Here is a 6,188-nt window from a genome sequence, read left to right on the forward strand (position 1 = left end):
CTTTCAACTTCCCCATTTGAAATGTACTCCATGACTGACAAACTAGGCCCACCTCAGGTAGTAAGATTTCTAACTCAGCAAGTGACATGGGAAGTTCTTCATTAGTATGGTGCTATTACCATGAATATGTTTTCTTTCTTTCTTTTAAAATATATTTTTATTGATTTCAGCGAGGAAGGGAGAGGTAGAGAGAGATAGAAACATCAATGATGAGAGAGAATCATTGATTGACTGCCTCTTGCACACCCCCTACTGGGGATCGAGACCAAAACCCAGGCATGTGCCTTTGACTGGAATCAAACCCGGGTCCCTTCAGTCCATAGGCTGACACTCTATCCACTGAGCCAAACCAGCTAGGGCATGAATATATTTTCTTAATGAAAAAATGAATTCAAGAGAAATAAAAAATTAATCTGACCTTAAAAATCTATACTTAAAAAAGTAAAAAAAAAACTATCACATGTGGTACAGATTTTAAACTACTGTCTTCACCCAGGCATGAATATTCTAGAAAATATAAATGAAAAAAATTTCAGGAAATATTCTAAGATTTAGTTTCGTGTGTGTGTTTTGTACCAAATTAGTTTATGTGAAGGAATGGTACAAGTGAAAGACATGAATGGATGATTTGGTACAAGTTATAGAAAAGGTAAAGGTAATTCCAACATGCAGGTCCTGCTTTGGTGACCAGGAAGTCTCCCCCGGGGCTATGGGAAACCAGCCAAGGCTTAGCTCTTATCACTGTCTCCCAGGGTGTGCTTGTCAAAGAGATGCCCTGCCATGCCAGTTTCAGCACCCCCACCCCCCCAACCTGTGCAAGTTGGTTATGTGGTCACCCAATTCTTTGAAGGATTTCACCTGCTCATTCAGGTAGTGAGTCTCAATGAAGTCACACAAATAAGGGTCATTTTTGTCAGTGGCCAGTTTGTACAAGTCCAGTTAGTGACTGATTCACACTTTTTTCTAAGTGTAATGCACACCCCATTGCATTCAGCCCATTCTCCCAGTCGTCACGGTCTGGTTGCTTGATGTTCTGAAGGAAGATTGGGCCATCTCATTGGTTCTGCAGCTTCATCCGTTTCTCAGCATGTTCCTTCTCCTCATGAGATCGGTGAAGAAAATAGTTGGCAGAGTTCCTCAAAGCCACATCATTAAGGTCAAAATAGTAAGACATGGACAGGTAGACATAGGAAGCTAGAGGTCCAGGTTGATCCAGCGGGTGATGGAGGCCTCCGAGTCCTGGTGGTAGTTCTGGCGCACCTGGAGGTGGACCCGGTCATGGTCATGGTGGGCAGCTAAGGAGAGGCGGCTGTGCAGAGGGGAAGTGGGGGCCTTGGGGTGTCTGCAGGATCTGAGGGTGCTATGAGGAGGCGCGGAAGGCTGGCCTGGTTCGCCGGCTGGGGTGGTGAGCACCGGTTCCATCCAAGCACTGTTGAAGCAGGAAACCACAGCCACTCTCCGCGAAGACCAAGATTTAGTTTTTATTGAATATCAACTTTGGGGGTTGGGTTATGTGGTGATGGTGGAGTTTCTGGGTTTCTATGCTTTGTTTTTCAGTTTTGTATTATTTCTAAATCTTTACACAAAACAAAGTTTCCATCTATTTCCCAGAACATTGAAGGACATTTAACCAGTGTTCACAAGTGCATCATTGAGTGAAGAGGGTTTTTCTTCTTTATTTACAAGTGTTGAGTCCTCAGTTGAGCCCTCCTCCCATTTTATTCTTGGTGTGTTTCTGTTTTCCTTCAGCAATGTGTACAGCACATTCTTGTTTGCACTAAAAATTGTCATATGGATTGTTTTGACTATTTCCATAACATGCAAATGGATAAGGATTCTAAAAAATGTTCTCAGCTCTAAAACAAACCATACAGTATTTATTTACACCTCTAGGTAACCAGACCTCCTCTTAAACTTTATCACTTCATCTTCTAGATGAAAAGGGAATATTTTTGTACTTTTATGAGAGATTGGCAAAATGCCTGTTAGCTCTCTGACCTCTTGCTAAATATCATGGTGGACATTTACCTGATTTATAGTTTTTTAGCTGTTAATAGTGCTTTGGACAAAGGTTACCACAGGCCTGCCTACAGCCTTTGGATGGAATTTCTGTCTAGTAGGGTGTATTGGCAAATGAGGTTAGACTTGAGCAGGGGCTGAAGGGCCTTCAGATTTCCATACAGCAGAATTCTCCATGGGATTTCCAAGGGCCAAGCTATCTGTTTGGAATAAAATAAAGAGAAAAATGCAAGGATTGTCCATCTGAGTTAGTATCACAATGAGTAATCCTATAATATATGTCTGAACATTAGGGGAAATTATGAGATTTGGGAACCATTTGTGTAGAGATGAGAGTGGAAGCTTTCTAAATAGGAGGGGAATTCAAATCAAAACCTGAGGAAAACCCAGAGGAGAAGGAAATGGGGTCAGAGAGGTCAATGATGAGAATGAGTCTGATAAGGCTCTTGAGTCTACTGGCTGAGAGACCCGCTTCAGTAAAGTGCAGGAAAACAAGCCTGATTGTCAGGGGACAAAGAGACAAGTGAATGGTGAGATGCAAATAGAGGAGCAGATGGGCAAGAGAAGGAACAGAATGGAGTAGCTAGTGGAGGTTCCCCAGGGGCAGACATTTTCTAGGCTAAGAAGGTTCTCAGTAGCCTTGTGTGCAGAAGCAGAGGAGAGATGGATGATGCAAGGGAACTGAACAAGGTCAAGGGGATGCTGTTTTGAGTTGGGGAAAAGCAACTCAAAACGGTGCTTGCTAGAATCCTAGAACTCTATGATGTTGGGCAGATTAAATGACCGCCCTGAATCAGTTTCTTCATCAGTAAAACGAATATGCAACATAGTACAATAGAATGACTCCTAGTACTCCTGGGGAAAGATGAAGAGATCTTAGAGACGGTCTAATAGCAACACGCTTATTTTACAAATGGAGAAATGAGACCCAGAGGAATCAACTAACTTGCTTAATTATGCAAGTAGTCAGAAAGCGAGAATTTGCACTTGGAATTTGAATCTTAGTTCTCTTCTATTTTGTTGCTCAAGCAATAGGAGCCAACAGCATAACTGATTGCTGAAAAGGGTGCTGTGGGCGTGGCCTTACTACCACGGGGGAATGCCCCAAACCAGGGGTGTTTGGTCCAATAGAGTGCCTCGTTTACTGAGGGTCATTGGAAACTTGTGAAACCAGAGAATAGGGGGGTGAGGTGAAGATTCTTAGGGATACGATCATAATAATAAAAAACAACTATTTTGGAAAAGGAGGTGAACTTAGTTCATGTATCTTCACAGACATCTATGTGGGATCCTTGAATGGAAACTTTGGACAAAGCAGATTTTGGCCGAAATGAGGAAAAATTAAAAATTTTAGGCATTAAAACATGGAATGGAGTTACTTCCCTGTAAAGTAGTACTTGTGAGCATTTGTCAGGAGTTGTGTAGGGGACCACTTTAAAACTAAACTTGTTTGCATATATGTATAACTCATGGACACAGACAATAGTGTACTGGAGGTCCAGGGTAGGGGTGGGCTAGAAGGGGTCAATGGGGAAAAACAGGTGACCTATGTAATACTTTCAACAATACAGTTAAAAAATTGTCCTATGGATTGTTTTGACTGTTTCCATAACATGAAAACAGTTTATTTTAGAATAGTTTTAGAGTTGCAGAAAAGTTGCAGAGGTACTTTGAACCCCACGCCCAGTTTTTAGGGGGCCACTTAGAAAGAGGAAAACATCTATTCAGGACAGAAAAAGTGAAATCAACTCAGTGACAAAGGAAAATGCAACCTGTTGTTCACCATGCTGGGAGGACACCCCCAGATAAGCCAGCTGCAACATTAATAGGTCATACAACAGCTGTCAAATGCGGTCTTTGAGTGACAGCATTTTTCTAAATAATGTCCCTGGGTCGGCTTTTTATACCCATCTATTATTACTGGGACTATCCAGTTGTTAAACCCACCTCACCTCATGACAGCATTCAGTCCTTGTTAATCCCTGTTTTCCCTCATCTTTCCCCAGAAACATCAACCAATAGAGAACTGGCCCTTACTTTTCTTAGATATGCCATAGAATCTTTCACAAAAACCAAACTTTAGATAGGACCCTTCTCTCCTCCCTCTCGCCATGTCGCCAGCACTCCATGGTCGCTCTGAGGCACCCTCCCTTGCTGCATCTAGTCAATAAATTTGACTTTGTCTCAGATGATCTTTGCCAGATGAGGTTTTAGCAACTTTTATAAGTAAGAGATTCTGATGGGACCTGCAGTACTTTTTAGAGATTTGAAGCTGACTTTGTGCATGAGTGTACAGAAAGGACCTACTTGATGTGATTCTGGGGGCAATAGGTGAGTGAGATAGCAAGCAACCTTCTAGAGTGTCATGAGAGGGTGGTTTGGTTGGTAAAGATGGAGCAAGGCTTTGCTTTACTGGCTTAAATTTTTAGATCTGCTTCTGTTTGGTCAGTGGACAGTGAGTGGTGGCCACAACACTTATAGCCCCTTGTAGTTCTGTAAGTTTCATTTAGGAGGAGGTAGAATGTACCAAGTGGTGTGCCAAGTGCTTCCAGACTTTATTTTACTTAATCCCCACAACATCTCAATTTTCAGGGAGTGAAATTGAGGCTCTGAGAGGTCAAGTTACTTTCCTTGGGTGGTAAATACCAGATTTAGAATTTGAACGCAGGGCTGTCTGACTCTGTGTACTCTTAGCTATCATCAAGCTATTTCCTAACAGATTCTTCGTAGCTCCCAGTATGGCAACTTTCAAGTGTGGGTTCTCCCCAGATCACCCCCTGCACCTCACCTCAGTTATGTTCCTGAAAAGTCTTTAACTTTTGTTAGTTGCACTAATAGAGAGGTAGCAACCTTGCCTTCTGTGCTCCAATTCTGGCTTTTGCTTTCCATGATCTTTGCTGCTATCTCCATGCAGATCAGCATCACCAAAGTGATTCACCCCCACCAAGTTGACTTAGTATTCCTGTCAAGTTCAGCGAGCTAAGCTAGAGTGTGTATTTAACATTACTGCAAGTTTTAAAAAGTCTTCTAAATCTCCAGTACCTTTTTGTAAATGTCTTGCTTAATTAAGAGATCCTAGTGGTGGATTCTGCTATTTTGACTTTGAGATCATTTCCTAGCACAAGCTTGAGCTACCCTCATCCTGGAAGAAGTTGCTTGGGACACAATACAAACTGGTTCTCAGTGTAATTTGTGTGGTTATGGCCCAGTGAAATAGTTCTTGTAACATTTGGGAGACAATCAAAGGGAGCTAGAACTTTCTTCTCCATAGGAACCCTTCACTGACTTACACTGTTTCAAGGGGCTAGCCAGTGATGCCATGAGGACCAGGGGACTTACATGGGCCCTTTCCCCACACCTCTTTCCGAAAGACCTTTAGGAGCAAGTGCTTGCCAGAAATGTGATTGCTAACAGGGCTCCTGAGAGTACCTAGCCTCTCATCAGGTGAGGAGTCAGGCCTCTTTTTTCTTTGTCAAAGTCTTTTGCTGATAGAAAGTTTCTATTAACCTTGTTGTTCCACTGGAATCAAATGTCAGCTCAGCCACTGAAGGAACAATCCTTCTAAATAGAAATGGCAGAATATTTCCATCTGGTAAGCAGAGCAGTTGGAGAGTGGGGTACTGTAGCTGCAGGAGGCTTGTGATGGAAGGTGGGAAATAGTTGATAGTATTTACATGGCAATCCTGGATATTGGCAGGATGGCTTCGTAGGGGCCATGCAATAGGAAAATATGATATTTATTATAACTGTGTTTGGAGCAATAAATGCTTTTAAAGGAAGAATTCTATTTTTGGCAGGAAGCTGTATTCCCTGACCTAAGAGGTCTTTTCCCATATCGAATTCATCTGATTAAATCAAGGTTTGTGAACTGCAAGGGAATGTACTCAGATAATAATCTCCAGCAGGAGAAGGTCAAAGAAGATCAAATACTTCTGTAACACATATTTTTCAGCAGAAAGCAGGAGAGTCCAGTAAAACAAACAATACACAAGCATAAGATTTGAAGCTAGAAAGATCTAAAATCAAGTCCCTACCTTGTTTATATCTGTGAAATGTTTTACAATTTGCATTACCTCTCTTATTTAAAAAGTGAGACAATAATAACCTACTAGTGCTTTTATTAATGTTAAATAGAAGAGCATATGAATAAAACTGTAAGTGTAAGAGGG

At 41.8% G+C, this 6,188-nt stretch overlaps 1 pseudogene; it reads right to left on the bottom strand.

Annotated features, from left to right (window-relative positions):
- Positions 1 to 728: 728 nt before the first annotated feature.
- On the bottom strand, positions 729 to 4,132 carry LOC106697275 (annotated as a pseudogene).
- Between the last annotated feature and the right edge of the window lie 2,056 nt (positions 4,133 to 6,188).

Source organism: Myotis lucifugus, unplaced genomic scaffold (assembly GCF_000147115.1).
Source record: "Myotis lucifugus unplaced genomic scaffold, Myoluc2.0 scaffold_59, whole genome shotgun sequence".
Lineage (NCBI taxonomy): Eukaryota > Metazoa > Chordata > Mammalia > Chiroptera > Vespertilionidae > Myotis > Myotis lucifugus.